Source organism: Rhinoderma darwinii, chromosome 5 (assembly GCF_050947455.1).
Source record: "Rhinoderma darwinii isolate aRhiDar2 chromosome 5, aRhiDar2.hap1, whole genome shotgun sequence".
Lineage (NCBI taxonomy): Eukaryota > Metazoa > Chordata > Amphibia > Anura > Rhinodermatidae > Rhinoderma > Rhinoderma darwinii.
The window spans coordinates 52,795,835-52,817,864 of record NC_134691.1 but is presented as its reverse complement, the minus strand read 5'-3'; the positions used below and the strand labels follow the sequence as shown (position 1 = coordinate 52,817,864).

General features: G+C 45.1%; 1 long non-coding RNA gene across 1 annotated transcript; it reads right to left on the bottom strand.

The window, feature by feature from the left end:
• Nucleotides 1-1,800: 1,800 nt before the first annotated feature.
• LOC142651373 (uncharacterized) lies at nucleotides 1,801-22,013 on the bottom strand. Its single transcript, XR_012847613.1, has 3 exons — nucleotides 21,891-22,013; nucleotides 4,432-4,543; nucleotides 1,801-4,317 (listed from the first exon to the last, which is right to left on the bottom strand). It is a non-coding gene; the product is annotated as an uncharacterized LOC142651373 (long non-coding RNA).
• Nucleotides 22,014-22,030: the final 17 nt, after the last annotated feature.

Below are 22,030 nucleotides of genomic sequence, written 5' to 3'. Positions count from 1 at the left end.
CTATACAATCGCGGGCTGCCTATACTTGTCATGGCAGCCTAGGGGCCTGTTGAAGGCCCTCAAGTTTACCATCTTTGCACAATTAAGCCCTATTATGAGGTGGAATTGTTTGCCATGCTCTATAAGCAGCGCCCAATATACATGTTGTTTGTGCATGCTCCCTGATAGCTAGTACTCACACACATTTTACAGTGCTGTTTGGCTATACCTCTTTTTGCTTTGTATATCTGTGGCACAGATGGCTCTTTAAATTTTCAAAAGCCTTAACTTTTTTATTTTTCTGTCAAGATAGCCATATGAGGGCTTGTGTTTTGTGGGTCAAGTTGTTTTTTTAATTGCACCGTTGTTGTTTTTTTATAAATTCTTTTATTTTCAATTTACCACAAAAACAGAACACGAAAATGTAGACATCTGCAGCACACACATCGGCTCACAGGCCTATATAAGGTTCCACAATAAGTGCAAGAAGAACAATAAGGTATATCTGATACGGTAATTGAGACGGACGACCTATGCATCCTGAACCCGCAGCCATGCACAAAGGTCTGTGGTTAGACATACCAGAAAGGAAGAAAAAAAGCAAAAGAGGAGATGTGACAGAGAGAAAAGGGAGGGAAGAGGGCTAGCACTGTCCCCTAAGCTTCAGAATTATATTCATGAGGCCACAATGTTCCTGAACTCAGCAGACGATTGGAATCTGACTCCGTCATACCAAGTCTTAAGGAACTTGGCATGGGTCCCTCTCATGGATGCCGTGAGATCCTCCATTCTCATAATCTCCTGGATCTTACCGAACTACATACCAATCGACGGAGGGCAAGTTTGTCTCCACAGCGCTGGGATACACGCTCTAGCTGTATTCACCAGATGGCGAACCACAGAGTGACGGTACATAGATAATGGCGCCTCACACAGATGGAGCAGGAAGAAGGCCGGCGTACGCGGAAGGTGAAAATCCGTGAATTTGAAGGAGATACGCCACACCTCTGACCAAAAATCTGTCCGCAGCGGACACTCCCAGAAGATATGTAAAATCGTGCCCACCTGGTTAATGGCACGGTTTACTGGACTGAAAAACATTTAAAAAATTTGGTGGGGTGTATTGGAAAAAAACAGCAATTGCGTCACTGGTTTTTGAGTTTTGATTTTACGGTGGTCACTTTGCACGAAAAATATTAACTTTATTCTGCTAGTACGTGTATATACCAAATTTATAGTTTTACTACTTTTACTAAATAAAATTTGTTTTGTCGCCATATTTTTAGACCCATAACTATTTTTTTTTCCCCATTGATGGAGCTGTGTGATGGGCTTGTTTATTGGTGGACAAGCTGTAGTTTTTATTGGTACCATTTTGGAGTATTTATGACTTTTTAAACACTATTTACAAAAAAAAAATCGGGAGGCGAGGTGCCCAAAAACACCGCAATTCTGATGGTATTTCTTCTCTTTTCAAATATCTTTTTATTGAATTTTCTCATGGTAAAGAACAGCAAATAGGAAAACAAAGTGTGCATATATAAAGCACCGTACATAATACATACAGAACTCGAAAAATCTAAATTTAGGTACAATAGAAATAACAGTCTCCGAAATAAAGTCTAGGAAAAGGTCGGTAGAGACCTTTACATAGGGAAGCATAAGAATCACATATGAATCATCACGGTAGCTACATTGCAGAGTTCCAGAGAAAGCGTCGTTGAGCTTTGAGGGCACTGGGTCTAGAATACATTGTCATAACTGTAGTAATAAATTTTCTTGGGAATCCGAATTTGCATAGTACATCAGACATGAAACGCCACCCTGTTGAACGCCTTTTCGGCATCTGTGCCTAATAAAATGAAAGGGGACTTAGAATGCCTGGCCAACGATATGGTGTTGAGAACCTTATAGGTATTATCTTTGCCCTCCGGACCGGGTACAAAGCCGGTTTGATCCGCGTGTATTAAATGATAGAGTGGATTGCAGCCTGAGGGCCAGAATCTTGGCATATAATTTTAAATCTAGATTTAATAAAGATATGGGGCGGTAGTTGGCTCAGATAGCTGGAACCTTGCCAGATTTATGAATTAAGGAGATGTGAGCCATGAGTGTTTGAGGCAGGAAGGGAGTTCCCTCTAAGGCAAGATTAAAGGAGGAAAGCATGTGTGGAGCATGGACATCACAGATGTTAGTAATAATAAAACAGAGGATGTCCATCTGGACCTTGCGCCTTCCGTCTGGGTGAGGCTTTTTAGTGCAGATTATAGTTCCGCTAGAGTAATAGGGCTACAGAGTAGTAAGGCATGGACATCGATGATAATGGGGAGAGCAAGTCCTTCCAAGAAGGATTTTGTGGCGGCATTTTTCTGAGCAATAGTATCAGCATCATCCCGTGTGTTAATATTATATAGGTCCGTATAGTACCTTCGAAACCAACAGCAATGCGGTCAGTTTCGCAGGACTACTCCTCATCTCCATCTATAATCATCTGAATTTTAGTTTTATATTTCCTCTATCTCCATTCATTAATCATGAATTTAGTCGGTTTATCCCCATGAGCAAAAAATTACTCTGAGGTGGATAAATATAATTTGGCTGAGTGAGGCTATGTTCACACGCTTACTAAAAAACGTCTTTCAAGACATTTTTTAAGCAAACTCGTGTTTTTCGCTGCCTTTTTTACGGCCGTTTTTGGAGCTGTTTTTCTATAGAATCAATGAAAAACGTCTCAAGAAGTGACATGCACATCCGAAACTAATCCGTGTGAACATACCCTAAGAGTTCAATAAATCTTTGAGTTCTTCTCTTAGGGCAGACAATTGAGTGAGATAAGTATCATTTAGTGATTTTTTTTATGTAGGGATTCGAGGAGGTAAATCCTGTCGAGTAAGTCTTTAGATTTCCTCAATTTCAACTTCTAAGGCCTAATTCACACGAGCGTGTTAAACGTCCATGGGACGGCCGTTGAAACAGCGGTCGTCTCACGGACCTATGTAATTTAATATGGCCGTTCGCACAGCCGTTGTTTCAACGGACCGTGTGAAGGGTCCGTGGGAAAATAGGTTCACGTACGAGGTGCGCAACGCTCGTGTAAATAAGGGCTTATGATGTGCAGCCAGTGCTCTGAGTTCACCTTGCATCACTGCTTTATGTGATTCCCATAAGGTATGTGATGAAATGTCATCAGAGAAGTTGAGATCAAAGAACTCTTGCAATCAATTCCCAATCCTGTCGTTAATGTCTGGGAGGTCTAATAGAGATTCATTAAATCTCCAGTTATAAGTTTTAGAAATCTGAGAAAGGGTATTAATAGTAAGGAATACCGGAGAGTGGTCGGAGTGTACCATAGTACCTATGGTGGAGTCCAAACCGTGTCCTAAACTGTGGGGGGAGAGAAATATATAATCCAATCGTTGGTACTATTTGTGGGGTGGAGTAGTATAGTCTTTGGTTTTGGGATTAAGAATACGCTAAGCGTCTATTGAGGCTTTGTGGAGGAGTTTTTTGATACGGGCTAATGTTCTGTAAGACTGTGCGGATTTACCAGAGGACAAATCTATTGCCGGGGTTTAGAGTGACATTGAAATCACCCGCTATTATCACTGTGCCTTATTTGAAATCCTCAAACATATTAAGGGTCTGTTGTAACCAGGTGTATTGGGAAATATTTGGGGTGTAAAAATTACAGAACGTGTATAGTTGATTATCAACGAGCCCCTTTACAAATAAATATCTGCCCTCTGGATCAATCTTCTGATCCAGTAAAGCTAAATCAAAATCTCTGTGGAACCCAATACTGACTCCCATTTTGGCAGCTGACTGGGAGGTGCTATGTAACCAAAGCGGAAATACAGTGTGGGGAAAATTGGGAGTGTGATGATATTTAAAGTGAGTCTCTTGTAGAAAACATATTTGCGTCTGTTTCTTACAGAAGTTGTACAAGATCTGCCCTCTTTTGGATGGCGAGTTCCAACCCCTCACATTGAAAGTGACTTCATAATGGTGCCATATGTAGTCTAAGATCAACTTGTGATTGCAAAGTGATGTCAAATGAGCTAGGTCAAGCAAAATATGACATGGTACAGACATCACTGTAAGGTAAGTATAGGTAATGAGGTGAAAATACAACCAGGCATTCGTAAAGAGTATCCCTGGGGGCATGCCTCCGGTGTCCCCGGTACATATGAAACCATATAACCAGACGGGAAGCAGGGTTCCCGGAAAACCTCTGAGGTTTATCGTTTGAAATCCGAGTAGTCAACGGAGGGAGAAACACATTCATTTAATTAAATCAGCAGAAAATAAGGAGTCATCAAACAGCAAACCTGTCTAGGCCTGACCAGAAGACAAAAAGTCAAGTACAAACTTGTGGAAAATTCAAACAAACCTTATACAAATATGTCAGAAACAAATATAGCAGAACAACAAAATCGAAAATGAAAAGGATACTTGTGGGAAAACAGTAGCCACAGCAGTATCATCAGATTCGAGCCACCTCGGTCCAGAGGTAGAGATTCAGGGTCTCCAGGCAATAGTTCCCTCCAATGCGCCTCTGTAAGTTCTGTGAAATAATCAGCGTCGGAGAGGACAACATAAAAGTCACAGCTCAGTAGTAATTCTAATGGTATTTCTATGGCACGTGGCAATACCTATTATGTATATATTTATTATTGTTTACATATTTTATCGCTGTTTTCTATTAAGGCTATAGGAGGACTAGCATGCTGGATCTGGGAGCCCTCACTAGGCCCCCAAATGCCATGACAGCCCATTGCAGGGGGCCAATGGTATGAAAGGGCCCCCCTCTGTCTAACGGCTTAGTGAGTGTGGCATCTAAGTGGTTAAACGGGCGGGATTGGAGTTATCTTCGATACTGGCCGTTAGAGCTGGGTGTCAGCTGTGATATACAGCTGACATTCGCGTATGGAGCGGGCTCCATACTTTTCCCCTCCCGCCATGATGTACATTTATATCATGGGGGGTTAATGGAGCTATATCTAGTACCGTAAAATTGATGGCCGCTTTCACAGCACCGTACTGCACAACGCCGTAACATTCGTAGTAGCTGTTTTATGGAATTACAGCTTAATTTATTCACTTGACTGAGAGAAGGATGTAATGCTAGATTCACACGAGCGTGGGGAAACTTGAACGTGATAAACATGACTTTTTTTCATGTCCGAGGTGCCACTGTGCAGGTTCTGTTTTCACGGAACCCCTTAGACTTGAGTCTATAGAGGGATCTCTGAAAATTGAACAAAATAGGTAATGTTCTTTTTTTCTAGGGAAAAACGGCAGTGTGAACGGCCCCATTGAATTACATAGCTCCGTGACAGCCTTTGTTTTAACGTCCGTAAGACGGACGTAAAATACACTCGTGTGAATTAGGCCTAATACTGTGCACAGCTGCTACTAATGTGACGGTGTTGCTGTTAGGAAGCGTCTGTGTCTTTAAGATCGCCATGATTATTGATCTAGATTCTGGGCGGTTCTGTTTACTTCCTGAGCCTATCCCACTTCTATCTTCTTCCCGTCAGGTGTAGGGTGGGCTATTTATACTTGGCCTCCTCCCTCTTTCTTTGCTTGTGAATTTTTCTCCTTTGTTAGGGTTTGTGATCAAACTCTCGCTAAGGGCTTATTTATTTTCACGCGTGTCGCATGGACCTATGTTAGTCTATGGGGCTGTGCAGACAGTCCGTGATTTTTGCGCAGAGTGAGTCCGTTGCGTAAAACTCACGACATGTCCTATATTTCTGTGTTGTTCGCGCATCACGCACCGATTGAAGTCAATGGGTGCGTGAAAATCACGCGCACCACACGGAAGCACTTCCGTGGGACGAGCGTTATTCGCGCAACAGCTGTCAAACTATGAATGTAAACAGAAAAGCACCACGTGCTTTTCGGTTTACAAACATCCAAACGGAGTGTCATAATGATGGCGGCTGCGCGAAAATCACGCAGCCGCGCATCGTACAGGGCTGACACACGGAGCTGTTAAGTGCCTTTTGCGCACACAAAACGCCGCATTTTTTCAGTGCGCAAAACGCACACGTGTACATTTACTCGTGTAAATCCGCCCTTACTCTGTGCCCTAGACTTCTTAGAAACTGACCTCGGCTTGTCTCTCGTTAACTCCTTGTTTACCGATTTTGATTATCTGTTCCTGGCTGGTTCTGACCTCTGCTGTACCTGATTTCCACTGGCTCTGTTTTGGACTCTGTTTACCCTCTGGCTGTCTGGTTGCCTGTTCAGGTATAGCCTGCATTGCACCTCTTATCCAACACTGAACTCTATTAGAACAACCTGGGTTCTATGCAGCAAAAACCATCCCGCCTTGAGGTGGGATCTGGCGAATACCTCAGAGTAGCCTTAGATTCTGTCGATCAGGGTGGTGACGGATTTGGGTTTGCGGTTTTATTTGCACGCTTACTCCCGACAGTCTCCAGCAGCCTTTGGGAATTGAGAAACCAGTGATTTCATAACAGTTGCCATGTGTAAGCAATGAAGATGAAGCAATGGTCGCGGGAGTGCCGGTGACCATTCATAGTTCTGATCGAGGGGCGCATGCGCGCAGCTGAATATGGCGGACGCATTCTAGCCAGGCTCAGCACCTCGTGAAGGCAACCCAGCATATATATCGCTAACAGCAGACATCGGGACCCATAAGAGATAGGAGAAGTACCTTAGATGCTCGGGCATCCATCTATGGCCAGAGGGAGCGGCAGACGGGGTAAGCAAGCCCAGGCTCAGAGGTCCATGGCAGACATGCTGATGGCGGCGCCGAGCAGGGCATGCAGCAGGAGACACAGATACAGCCCGGCACATCGGCACTGTCGCAGGATTATCCTGTGCTCCTGAGGGAGCACGGCAGTGAATCACCATCGCAGGCACCGGAGGATTCGCAGGCAGAGGGCCCGATCGAGGACCTGGGAATACCGCAGCCAGCGCCCGTTCACGTGGCACAGCACTCGCTCATGCCGCCGGTCATTACTTCCGGACTGTCAGAGGACGCCATTTTTTCTTGCATATCAAGAGCCATGCAAGCTCAGATGGGGGAAATCAGCTCCAAGATTGCCGCTGTACATCAAGATCTGCATAAAGTGGGGGCTCATATGCAGGCTATAGAAACCAAAATGACCTCCATCACGACAAGAGTTAATCAGAATACCATATTTATGGAAGACCTGCAGGGGCAATTGGATGAGGCGAACACCAGAATTGAGGACCTGGAAAACAGATCCCGACACTATAACTTCAGGATCAGAGGGGTCCCGGAATCACAAACGGATGTACCGGCGGTGGTTCGTATGCTACTTACTACCTTGATACCCGATATATCGGAATCTCATATGGAAATTGACCGTGCCCACAGAGCATTGACGGCCATGAGGCGGGATGGACTTCCTAGAGATATAATAGTGAAACTTCACTATTATTCGGTTAAGGAGAAAGTGATGGAAAGAGCCCGGAAGCTTCCGGTGATCACCATTTGTAACACCGCGATACAGATATTTGCGGACCTGCCTCCCCAAACCATTCAAAAAAGGCGGATACTTCGCCCTATTCTGCAGACCCTCAAACACCATGCTATTCCATATCGGTGGGCATTCCCATATCGTCTCCTTTTCATGCGCAATAACAAGCAATATGGCTTCTCTACGCTACAGGAAGGGGAAGATCTTCTGAGGGACTTAAATATTCTACCGTCCCAGGATAAGTCCAGCTCTTCCCGACTCCCTATACAGGAACCTCCGTTGTCACCACTTTGGCGCACGCAGGGAGGCCGTCCAGAGGCGCCTCGGGAACAGAGGGTGTACTCTCGTCGTCAACAACCGAATCCTCCATGACTGGTGGAGGGCCGAAAATAGATGCATTCATTTTTCTTCCTTATTCTTCATATCGGACTATGATGTCTTCAAACAACACTGATGTTGAGTTTAAGCCTGATACTTCATAGTTGCAACCCGTTGCAGTTCTTAGGGGACTGGGAGTCTCCGATAACTTTTATTAACTACTATGCCCCAACTCCAATCAACCGGCGTTCTTCCAAGGCATGTGGCGCAAGCTTCAAGCATCGATAGAGGGCCCGATAATTATGGGGGGGATTCTAATATCGCCTTGGACGTGTCCATGGATAAATCCCATGCATCCAGCGTGCGATTTATTCCTCCTACGTCAACTAGCATACAAGTAGCAAGTTTTTTTCATTCGGTGGATGTCATAGATGTCTGGCGGGATTTTAATCCCACAGCAAAGGATTATACTTATTTCTCCTCAGCCCATAATATTCACACCCGCATTGATCATGTTCTGCTTTCTACTAGTTTGCTCCCTAAGGTCACGGACGCTAGGATTTTGGCTACCCCCTGGTCTGATCATGACCCGATTGTGGTTAGGCTGTCAGATTTATGTGGGAGACCTCCCATCTCATCTTGGAGATTGAATGAGTCACTACTATCGGATCAGGAGATAGTCAAAGAAATCCAAAGGGAATTGGACACATACTTCCTACTTAATAAGGCACCGGACACCTCGATCATGTCCAACTGGGCGGCTCACAAAGCAGTGATTAGGGGAAAGTTCATTCAGATAGCCTCGCGTAATAAGAAACGGTCGAAAGAGGTACTTGCGTTAAAGGAAAGGAAGTTTGCGGACCTGTCCGAGCAATTTAAAAAGACCCATCGGCAGCTATCAGAGCGAAACTGGCGGAAGCTAGAACAGAATTGAATTTATGTCTGACGAGCTGGGCGGAAAAAAGTCTGCGATGGTCACAACATGAGTTTTTTTCACAGGGGGACAAACCGGGGACATTACTTTCCAGACGCCTTACGCCCCGATTTAACACCTCAACACCGCCAAAATTGCGCTTGGTGGATGGATCTCTATCACCGAATCCTACAAAGGTTTTAAAGGCCTTTCATGATTTTTATTCAGCATTGTACTCGGCACCACCTCAGTTTGATAAAAATAAGGCTAAGGTCTTGCTGGAAACAGCTATCCCTACTAAACTTTCCCAAGGGGATAGAGAGGTATTGGATGCTGAATTTAGTTTGGAAGAGGTATTGGATGTTATTAAAAATCTGAAGGCTCACAAAGCCCCGGGACCAGATGGGTTTTCTTCAGGTTATTATAAACACTTTAGGGAGGTCTTGGCACCGCACATGGTTGAACTGTTCAATGCCTATCGGGAAGGTAATAGTTTGCCTCCTTTCTCAAATTTAGCTTACATACATCTCATTCCCAAACCTCATAAGGATCATACAGATCAGGCCAATTACTGCCCGATATCCCTACTCGATGTGGATCTTAAGATTATGACAAAAATCCTGGCGGTTAGATTGAATTCGTTCCTCCCTACATATATACATAAGGAAAAAGCGGGGTTTAGACCCTTCCGCCAGGCGGAGGACCAGACGAGAAGGGCTGTGGATAATATCTCAGCAGTCCGCTCGGAGTGGGATGGTACTTCTGGACGTCAAAGTATGCTATTAAGCCTTGACCTTCAGAAAGCCTTTGACTCGTTATCCTGGGAATATTTGTTTTATGTCCTTGGAAGGATGGGCTTTGGTTCCAGCTTTTTGTCTATTCTTAAGATCTTATATTGTCTTCCTACAGCAAAAATAAATTCTAGGGCATTTATGTCGGGAGCCTTTCCAATATGCAGAGGAACGCGTCAGGGGTTCCCGCTATCGCCCTCCCTGTTTGCGCTGGCTATTGAGCCATTGGCCAATCTCATACGAAATTCTCCCGACATTAGGGGAGTGAAGGTGGGGCGAGTAGAACATAAATGTGCATTGTTTGCGGATAACATTCTGCTTTTTCTGTCGACACCTCTTACATCCTTGCCGAATCTCTTTCATATCCTTGATCAGTTTGGCAAGCTGTCTGGACTTAAGGTCAATCATGCCAAGTCGGTGGCAATGAATCTTACACTACCGGATAGGGTAGTAAAGCTCCTAAAACTTAACTTTGATTTTCATTGGGATGCTCGTAGATTGACGTATTTAGGCATCAAACTGACACCCACTATAGAGTCCCTCTACAAGGACAACTTCCCTCCACTTTTTAAACAAATAGCTGCAGATCTCACTAGATGGTCTCCTCTTAATCTCTCATGGTTTGGTCGCATTGCCTCCATCAAAATGACGATTTTGCCCAGATTGCTGTATTATTTTCGCACGCTCCCTATCGTGGTCCCTCAGAAGTCCCTTAGAAAAATCCAAGGGCTCATTATGTCGTTTATTTGGGGTTCTAAAAGCCCGAGAATACAGAGACAAACTTTATTCACTCCTAAAATTGCGGGGGGTCTGGGGGTTCCCAATATCCAACATTACTACCATGCAGCACGTCTGGCACAGTTTACAGATATTTATGTGAGACCATACTGCCCTCAATGGACACAAATTGAAACGACCGCATGTGCTCGTTTCCCGCTGGAAACGCTATTGTGGATGGAGTCCTCGGACAGGCCTCCGGTTCTCTCCCCTGTGCTTTCTCAGATGTTACAGCTGTGGGACACGCTTAGAAAGAAATTCCATATTAAATCACCCCATAACCCGCTAATGACTATCACGGGTAACTCTGCCTTTCCTCCCGGTCTGCGTAGTATGGAATTTCGTTGGAGGATCAAGGACTTTTTTATAGGGGGGGACATTAGAAGTTTGGGTTACTTTAAGGACTCACACTCGATGCCCCCATCGGAGCATTTTAGATATATGCAGATACACCATTTCTTGTTGGACTGGAAATCCAAGCAGGGGGACAACAGTACATTGACTACTTTTGAAAGGCTGTGCTGGATCTCTGGCCTACGACGTAAAATATGCACAATATATTCCGATCTGGTCACTCCGGAGGGTGAACTACCTTACATGTCCCGGTGGGAACACGATTTAGGTATGGTGGTGGAATTGGAGCAGTGGAGGGAGATGGCGTGTATGACCTCGAAATTATCTATTAACACATCCTTGGTTGAAGCGGGTTATAAGGTATTAATGAGATGGTATATGGTCCCCACTCGTATAGCTCGATTTAATCCATCTGTGGATTCGCACTGCTTTAGGCAGTGTGGTGTGGAGGGCACGCTAATGCATATTCTATGGGAATGTCCAGTAGTTGCCGCTTTTTGGAACCAGGTATACCAGCTTATTAACACAGTGATCCAAGTCAAACCCCCCAATGATGTAATTACGGCACTGCTGTGTGGTCCTATCCCGGAGGTTCGGGCCCCCACATGTAAATTTGTCCGATATGTGTTCCTGGCAGCTAAAATAACTATTGCTAGGGCTTGGCGATCATCTACGTTGTCTATGGATATGTTGATCGCTAAGATCTCATGGATAATGGTCGATGACCGCCTAACACATCTTCTGGCTGGTACATTAGACAAATTTGATGCCATTTGGGACCCATGGAGGAAACGCACACTTTCGTGAATACATAGAGGTGGTTACGATACCCTTCTACCCCACACCTTTCCTCCCCCCCCTCCCCATCCTTCTTTTGGTTATTGTGTGTGTTTTTTCTTTTCTTTTCTCTCTCCCATAGAGGCCACATCACTGTACTCTATAAAGCAATGTGATGTCAAGGGTAGTTACCTATGTTAGCAATGAATACATTTATATGATCTATATTTTGCAAGAGTTTTGACATCATGACAGACATGTAATGTGAGTTTCACTGCAGGCCATGTTGGTCTAATACTCTGTTCGATTGTATTATTGATATGCAAAAGCTGAGAGTCTGTGTTATTACTATTTTACAAAACTGTTTAATAAAAAACTATTGAAAACATAGTTCTGATCGACAAGGGTGTCAAGAGTAGGTGCCCACCAATCAGATATTGATGGCCTATCCGGAGGATGAGCCATCAATTTTACGCAACTGCATAACCCTTTAATGACCAAGCATTCTTTTTTATTTTTCTCATCTTCATATTTCAAGAGTTATAACTCTTTTATTTTTCCGTCGACATAGCCGTATGAGTTCTTGTTTTTTGCAGGACGAGTTGTGTTTTTCAATGGCACCATTTTTTGGTGCATATATTATGTTGATTAACTTTTATTAACTTTTTTTGGAGAAGGGAATTGAAAAAAAACGCTATTCCTGCATTGTTTTTCACGTTTTAAATTTATGCCGTTCATTATGCGGCATAAATACCATGTTACCTTTATTCTATGAGTCGGTACGATTACGACAATACAACATATGTTTACCTTTTTTATGTTTTACTACGTTTGCACAATAAAAAACCTTTTAAACAAAAATAATAAATTTTTGCATAACCGCATTCCAAGAGCCATAAGGGCAGATTCAGACGAACGTTGCGTTTTTGTGCGCGCAAACAACGTGGCGTTTTGCGCGCGCAAAAACCACTTGACAGCTGCGTGTGTCATCCGTGTATGATGCGCGGCTGCGTGATTTTCGCGCAGCCGCCATCATAGAGATGAGGCTAGTCGACGCCCGTCACTGTCCAAGGTGCTGAAAGAGCTAACTGATCGGCAGTAACTCTTTCAGCACCCTCGACAGTGAATGCCGAACACAATATCGAGAAACCTGTTAAAAAAAAAGAAAAAGTTCGTACTTACCGAGAACTTCCCTCCCGGCCGTTGCCTTGGTGACGTGTCCTTGGTGACGCGCCTCCCTTGACATCGGGCCCCACCTCCCTGGATGACGCGGCAGTCCATGTGACCGCTGCAGCCTGTGCTTGGCCTGTGATTGGCTGGAGCTGTCACTTGGACTGAATTGTCATCCCGGGAGGTCAGACTGGAGGAAGAAGCCGAGAGTTATCGGTAAGTCAGAACTTCGTTTTTTTTTACAGGTTCATGTATATTGGGATCGGAAGTCACTGAAACAGTTTAACTCTTTCAGCACCCTGGACAGTGACTATCTCCTGACGTCGCGTACCGGAAAATTTTTTGCCGGGTTCGGCCAAAACAAGTTCGGCCGAACCCGGTGAAGTTCGGTTCAGTTGTCCAGGTTCGCTCATCTCAAAGACACTCCGTTTGGATGTTTGGAAACAGAAAAGCACGTGGTGCTTTTCTGTTTACATTCATCCTTTTGACAGCTGGTGCGCTGTTTCAGTCGGTTCGCACGGAAGTGCTTCCGTGCGACCTGCGTGGTTTTCACGCACCCATTGACTTCAATGGGTGCGTGATGCGCGAAATACGCGGAGATATTGAGCATGTCGCGCTTTTTGCGCAGCTGACAAACGCGCAAAAAGCACGGACTGTCTGTACTGCCCCATAGACTTGTATTGGTCTGTCAGTGGCGCATGAAAACCACGCGGCCCGCACGGACCCAATACACGTTCGTGTGAATCCCCCCTAACTGTATTATTTTTCCGTTGATATCGCCATATGAGGGCTTTTTTTTGCGAGACAAGGTGTAGTTTTCATCATTTCTATTTTGGGGTGCATGGGACTTATTGATTAACTTTTATTATATTTTTTTGGTGGGGGAATGCAGAAAAAAAGTGATTTTGACGTTTTTAGCGGGTTTTTTTGTACGGCGTTCACTATACAGTTGAATTAACCCCTTCCCGCCGCAGCCCTTTTTCAGATTTTCATTTTTTCCTCCCCACCTTCCAAAAGCCATAACGTCTTTATTTTTCAGTCGATATAGTATTATGAGGGCTTGATTTTTGCGGGACGAGTTGTAGTTTTTCGTAACACCATTTATTTTGCCATATAATGTACTAGGAAACGGGAAAAAAAATATTTGTGGGGTAGAAAATGAAAAAAACTGTGATTCCTCCATGGTTTTTTGCACGCCGTTTTTACGGAATTCACTGTGCAATTAAAACAACATGTGGGTCAGTACGATTACTGCGATACCAAATATATATATTTTTTTCTATATTTTACTACTTTTACAAGTAAAAATCAGTGTAAAAAAGAAAATTTATTTTGTGTCGCCAAATTCCGAGAGCCATAACTTTTTTATTTTTCTATAGATGAAAGAAATGAAAATGCGGCACTCACCCGTTTGCAAATCTTCTTAACTTTATTGTGTCACCTTGGCGAGGGTAAAAGCATTACAGGGAGGTCAGAAGAAGCGCGATCTCCGGCGCGAAACAGGCTGTAACCTACAACTAGCTGTCCTCCCTGTAATGCTTTTACCCTCGCCAAGGTGACACAATGAAAGTTAAGAAGATTTGCAAACGGGTGAGTGCCGCATTTTCATTTCTTTCATCTATATTATACTATGCCTGATGAAGACGCCAGTTCGGCGTCGAAACGCGTTGCTATCGCAATAAAATATTCATCATTATTAAAAGAGACTACTCGTTTCTACACCAACTTGGACCACGCAGCAGCGCCGTTATAGATCCCCTTTTCTCTACATCTACCTATTATACATCAGCGGTTACCTTTGGAAACCGGTCCGGATCTGGCAGCAGCACCCGTGGATTTATTTTGCGCAATACCTATGGCTTTATGGTGAGCATGGTTTCTTTATCCCTTCATCGTCCTACCTTACTGAACTGCACTATGTGGCGCCGTGGTCTTTTCTCTCTCTCTCGCATACTACAAGACCGTCTGTTTTTATGCTGAGCACCGCCCGAAGTTTGCTTAAATGAGGAAACCCTGACTCCACTTGCATCTATCTGCCTGTTCCATGCTGTGAAGATTGAGAGTGGTGCCAACTTCCTTCTACTGTGCTTTTTTATTTTTCTGTCGATCAAGTGGTATGAGGGATTATTTTTTGCGGGATAAGCTGCAGTTTTGGCTGCAACGGCGACATGTATGAAACGTCATCGCTGGAGGCCGTACAGGAGGAAAGTAAGTATGAAATTATTATTTTTTTGTTTTTATTATATTAAAATTGTATTTTCCAAGCGCCGAGCATGGTACTGTCCAGGGTGCTGAAAGAGTTACCGCCGATCAGTGCAGCCCATTAACTCTTTCAGCACCCTGGACAGTACCATGCTCGGCGCACGGAAACGGAAACACAGAGTACACACGGCCGCTAAAACGGCCACACAGATCCGTCACAAACGGCCATGAAAAATGTCTCGGAAGTGTGCACGAGGCCTAACATACACGAACATAATACACACATCACATACACAAACATAAATTACCTGCTCCTGCCGCCGCTGCCGCCTCCGCTCCTATTCATTGCGTCTTCGCTTCCTTGAACATATCGTCGGAAGCCTCGGCCGAAAGTCGTCATCTTACTGTCCGGCAGCGGCTTCCGGTCCACATGAAAATGGCACCGGATTTTGCTCTGCTAACGAGCTTCGTTTTGGTCTGTGTGGGAGAGGCGCATGCGCCGTTCCCACACAGACTGCGTACGCTGCAGAGAATGGAACGGCTCCCGTTCGCATTCTCTATGGGGATGTATGTGCCGAATTCCATCTCTGTATGTGTCGTTAGTCGACAAATACCGAGATGAAAAAAAAATGGCAGCCCCCATAGAGAAGTAAAAGTAAGTAAAAAGTAGAACACAAATAAATAAAATTTATGTCATATCATACTAAAAGCAGTATGATTAAAAAAAATAAAATAATTTATGACACCTTCCCTTTAACTCATCTTTACTTTTTTTTATTAGTCCCCCTAGGGGACTTCAACCAGCGATCGTTAGATCGCTTGCACGATATACTGCAATACTAATGTATTGCGGTATATATCATGACTCTGACGCATCTATTAGGGGCACAAAGATGGCGGACCTGGGGTCCTTCATTAGGCCCCCAGACAGCCATAGCAACCATCGCCCCCCCCCCCCCCCCCCCGTGATTGCGTTGCAGGGGGCGCAATGAGCTGTTAGAGAGGGTCGCCCCCCTCTTTCTAACAATTGAAATGCTGCGGTCGCTATTGACCACAGCATTTAACGCGTTAAACTAACAGGATTGTGCTCGAGTGACATCTGTGTAGACACCACACGGCAAAATTAATTCAGACACGAGACCTCTAAAAAATTTCAAACCCCGAACCTGAAAAATTCAGACACCTTTCCAGCAGACCCCTGCCTGCCGCCACTGTTTAGCATTCAGGCATTTATGGTCTATCTAGTGGATATGGGATTTGATAACAAAACATTTATTGGTGGGGATTATCTGCTGAGGCTCTGTGGGGGAGATGTCCAATTTTCTATGGGTGCCTCTTTATAACTACATGGGATTAGGTCTCTATGGTAAGCGAAGAGTGACAGTAGGTGGCTATGTGGTGGGGGGCAGGGAGGAGGTGCGAGGTAACATGGCCTCTATAAGGGGAAGAAGGCTGTAGCAAGACACTACGTGGCATGAGCAGGGGGCACACAGATTAATGGGCTCTGTGGGTGAGAGGGCATTGAGGAGACACCTTGGCAGGGGCTTTGTGCGGGGGACAGGTGGCACACAGCAGGTGACAGGGGCTTTATTAATAACTTGCTTGGGCTGTGTGCGGAGGGAGGCCGGGTCATAATACAAGAATTATATGGATCATATCTCAGGTTTAAAGGCTATGTAAACCTTTGAATGTGTTTTTTTGTTGTTTTTTTAATAAAGTTTACCAGTGTGTTTGGTGATACTTTGTAAATACTTTTTATTAAAAATTATTTTTACTTTTTGAGATACAGCTGTTTTATATCCTGTAGACAGAATAGTTGTATCTTTTGCTAAGACCTGAATCCGTCAGTCCCGCGGACCTGACAGGTTCAGTGTCAGCGGGTCTTGTGTGTCTCTGTTCAAAACTTAGATTTGATTGATAACAGGTGGATGTCAGAGACACGCAGGACCCACCGAAACTGAACAAGTCAGGTCCGCGGGACTGACGGATTCAGGTCTTAGCAAAAGATACATTTGTTCTGTCTACAGGGTACTGCTCTATCTCAAAAAGTAAAAGCAATTTTTAATAAAATGTATTTACAAAGTTGAATAACACACATTAAAAAAAAAAAAACCTTTTCAGAGGTGTACATAGCCTTTAAAGGGGTTTTCCCACTTTCCGAATAGGTCATCAGTATATGATCGGTACGTGTCCGACAACCGGACCCAGCACTGATCCGGCACTCAGGCTGCCTCCAGGCTCCAGACGATGTTGTCGGAACCAGATGGCTCCAGTCAAAGAATAGTGGCCGAGCTGCAGTATTGCAGCTCTGCTACTATTCAAGTGAATAGGAGCAGAGCTGCCGAACGGCCGCTATGCAGTGGTTGGAGCCATCTGGTTCCGGCTTCAACTACTGCATACCATTCCAAACATCCAGTGCACCAAGGTAGACGGACACACACCGATCATATACTGATGACCTATCCGGTGGATAGGTCACCGATTTTCAGAAAGTGGACAACCCCTTTAAGATCTCTCCTCCTCCCCCAGGTTATCCTCTCTCATTCCTCTAGCCCTCCCCATGTATAATTTCTCCCCTCCCTTCAGATATCCTCTCTTTTCCCCCAGTTATCACCCCTTAGTATAATGCCTCCTTCAGTGTCATCCACCCCCTATTATTTTCTCTTTCCCACTACACAATCTTTTCCCTCCCCACCCAATAACATTTCCCTGCCCCCATTGTGATCTAACCCCACCACCCACCCCATAGAAAGCAAATGTCTTACCCAGGTCTGTATGACATCCTCTGGACACTGAAGCACCACATTGTATCACTAGCAGTGACGGCTCTTATCTCCTGTGCTGTGTAACAGGACAATAAACCTGTCTTCTCCCTCTGCTTGCAGTGCTGAGAGGGTATAGTAAAGACATGGGTAAGACATTGCTTTTTTTTGGGGGGGGGGGAGGGATATGATGTGAGGAGACAGCCTGACACAGACCACAGACATTACATACTCACTATGTCAGAAGTCTTCTGCTGCTACTTGACGACTCCACTGGACTCAAAACTCCCGCTGTCTTCGTGACGTCTCCCCTCCTTGTCTCCTCCACACATGCTGTCACGCCGCTGTGGAGGAGATGGGGGCAGGCACTATGTGAACAGCGAGCCCTTAGGGTTTTACATTGGTGTAAAGAATGGGCCCCGGATCCGTGATGGGACCTATTCCTTTCACCAAAGTGAAATCATAAGGGCCCCACTGCTGTGAGCAAATTAATTCAACCAGTGGAGAGCGGGCCCCCCTTTTTTCAAATTTATGGCCGGGCCCCTGACGGCAGTACCGCCAGTACTGCCCCGATGCTTACAGCTGGTCAGTAATTGCAACACAACCCCATTCAAATGAATAGTTGTGTTGCTATGTGAATACAACGCTAGGTCCAGGGTTGCCAACCAAATCTATTCTTTTCTCCGGACAATATATCAAAAAATCACAGACAGCTAACATTTTTTACGTACAAATTAGAAAACCATAATGAATCATAACGATTAAAAGTGGTATATAGCTTAGAATACTGATATAAACATATAAGCAGCGTGTACTGTGACCTCTAAACTGATAATTACAATCCCATTTTTTTTTTTTTACAGAAAAAAAGTTCCCTATTTTGACTGACTGTCCAGGAATTTCCGGATGGTTGGAAACCCTGATCAGGACTAGTGCTGTGCAGAAAAAAACATAATGGGGTGCTGCACTTTATTTCTAGATATCATAGGGATCCCACCAATAAGACATTGATGACATATACACAGTCGAGTCACATTATTATGACCACCGGATAATATCCAGAGTAATCGCCGTGTGCAGCACTGACATCAGCTAGATGGGCTGGGAGTGACTCAATAAGGTGCTGGTTGGTTGTCTCCGGTATCTGGACCCATGCTGACTGCAGTGCTTCTAACATTTGCTGGAGGGTGCGTTTGGGAGGATCCATAGAGCGAATAAGACGATCAAGTCTGGCAAATTGGGCGCCAGGTAAGTACTTGGAAGTCTTGGTCGTGCTCTTCCATCCACTGTCGGACATTTCTAGCCATGTGGCATTGTCTTGCCGGTGAGATTCCATCTGCCCCAGGGAAAACAAACCGCATGTTGGGTGGACGTGATCTGCAACGATGGATTCATACCCAAATCGGTTCTCGTCTGACACGGCAATGTCCATACATTCGGTGAAGCAGAAAATGTGACTCATCGAAGATGGCAATCCTTTGCCAATCATCGGTGGTCCAATTCTGCCGTGCAAATTTAAGCCTTTTTTCCTATGCACCTTTGTTAGCATAGGAGCAGTGACTATCCGTCTGCTTCGAAGCCCCATACGCAGTAGGGTTCGCTGAACTGTTGTTTTAGACACACGTCTGGTAGCCCCCTGGTTGATTTTCACGGTGAGCTGCTCCACTGTAGCGTGTCGTTTGGCCCTCGCACACCCTCATAGCCGACATTCACCTCTCCCATCAATGGCACGTGGTGCTCCGCAGTTTCCACGTTGGTTATTCCCAATGGTGCCATTTGTCCACTCACGATACACTTTCACTACAGCAGCACGTGAACAGTTCACAAACTGCGCTGTGTGAGAAACACTGCCACCCTTGGCCTAAAAGCCAATCATCATCCCTTTTTGCAGCTCTGATAAATCGCCCCTTTTACCCATGGCAACAACGAGTGATATGTGTTCAGACAGCCTATCGCGCACCTTATATACCCACCATGCCAGCCCACGACACATCACTTCCTCCATGGACTACGCGCTGCTGACATTAAAAGTAGGAGGTGGTTATAATAACGTGACTCGACTGTGTATAATCGATATGCCAACAATGAGACTCATAAAAGTATATTGGAGGGGTGTCTGACCTCTGACAGTACATCGGTGTACTCCAGCACTCTCCTTAAATCAAAAGTCAAGGGCAATATGTAACGATCAGGGTTGGTTTAGGCCCCCTCTCCATAGTCCATATAAGGGAATGTCCACAGGTAACGGAATTGCTGCAGAAAATTTCTGCAGCATTTGCGCTAAAAGTAGAGCATATTGCTGTGATAAAAACAATATGGGTGAGTTCACACGTAGCGTAAATACTGTGGATTTTCCGCAACGGATTTAATTGTGGAAAATCCGCAGCATGATGCAGTAGCAGTAGAGTGGATGAGATTTGAACAAATCTCATCCACACGCTGCGCAAATGAAAAGCGGAAAAAACCGCTTAGAAATTGCAGTGCATTTTTTTTCAATCCGCAGCATGTCAATTGTATTTGCGTAATCGCTGCTTATTTGTTGCAGGTTTTCCCCATTTAATTCAATGGGGAGGTAAAACCCGCAACAAATAGCAAATGTTGCATTTTTTGTAGCAAAAAACCAGCGATTCCACTGCAAAAAAAGCAACTCAGAAAAAAAAATCTTATACTTACCCAGAATTCTGCATTCTGCATAACACAGCAGCAACAAAGTGGATGAGATAGAACAAATCTCATTCACACGTAAATAGTGAGCAGAAAAAACGCACAGAAATTGACCTGCGGTGCAGAGTTTTATTCCGCAGCATGTCGATAGTATTCGCATAAACGCTGCTTATTTGTTGCGGGTCTTCCCCATTGAATTCAGTGGGAGGTAAAACCCGCAACAAATGGCAGTTGTTGTGTTTATTGCAGCAGAATCGCAACGCTTCTGCCGTAAAAAAATGCAACTCTGAAAAAGAAAATTCTTAGGCCTCATGCACACGACTGTGCTTTTGCGGCCGCAATTCCCCCGAAAATCGACAGGAGAATTGCGGCCCCATTCATTCCTACGGGGCCATGCACACGACGTGGTTCTCAGGAGCCCGCACCGCAGAAAGAACGGACATGTCTTATTAGGGCTGTGTTCTGCGGTCCGGGCTCATTGAAAATAATGGCCGTGGCCATGTGCACGGCCCGCGATTTGTGGGCGGCTCGCGGCTGTCACTGCGTGGCCGGCCGGCCGACCCGAAAATCACGGCCGTGCACATGGCTACGGTCGTGTGCATGAGGCCTTATACTTAACCAGAAGTCTGTGTTTCTTCCTTCAGCCCGGCCTCCTGGGATGACGTTTCATCCCACGTGACTGCTGCAGCCAATCACTGGCTGTTGCGGTCACATGGGATGAAACGTCATTCCAGGAAGCCGGGCTGCAGAGCGGCAGAGGGACACATCGCAATAGTTACGTTAAGTATGAACCTTTTTTTTGTTTTATGTGCAGTTTTCCGCAGCGGACATTTTGGCTGAAAAAGTACCACAATTTGGTGTGGTTTTTCGTCCGGAACTCCCTGCAGCGCACAGCGCGGATACACTGTGTGCTTTTACGCAGCATATCCGCCCTGTGTGAACATTATTACGGAATTCATTCAAGTCTATGGGCCATTTCCGCACAGAATCCGCAGCATAAACTGATATGCTGTGGATATGAAAGCTGCACCGCAGAAATCTTTCTGCATGACTTTTCTCCCTTTTTGTCCACACTGCGCTTTCTTTATACAACGTGTAGGTGAGATTACTTGAAGTGCCATTTACTTTGCTGATACTGTATTGCGCTGCAGATTTGGAGTGGGAAAATCCACGCTGCATATCTGCACGAAATCCGCATCATGTGCATGTGGCCTTTTTAGTGCTGTTGCCTTTAGGCCGGATTCACACAAGCGTGTGCGTTTTGCGCGCGCAAAAAAAAAACGCTGCGGTTTGCGCCCGCCAAAGGTCCATGTGTCATCAGCATATGGTGCGCGGCTGCGTGATTTTCGCGCAGCCGGTATCATGATGACATTCTGTTTTTATGTTTACAAACAGAAAAGCACGTGGTGCTTTTCTGTTTTCACTCATAGTTTTTACTACTGTAGTGCGAATCACGCGCGGCACCCGGAAGTGCTTCCGTGTGCCGAGTGTGATTTGCACGCACCCATTGACTTCAATGGGTGCGTGCCGCGCAAAACACGGGTAAATATAGAACATGTCATGAGTTTCACGCAGCGCACATACGCTGCGTGAAATTCACTGACAGTCCGAACGACCCCATTCATTAACATAGGTCCGTGCGAGGCGCGTGAAAATCACGCGCGTAGCACGGACGTATTATACGTTTGTGTGAATAAGCCCTTACTTTGTTATATAGTGTCCTTCGTGAAAAACAGGGGCCCCTGATCCGTATTCTAGGGCAAAAAGTAGGAAGAGTATACGCTGCCATTCTTCATAGAGAGGAATACATCAGAAACAGATGTGAGTGCGCTCTGCTGGTAACAA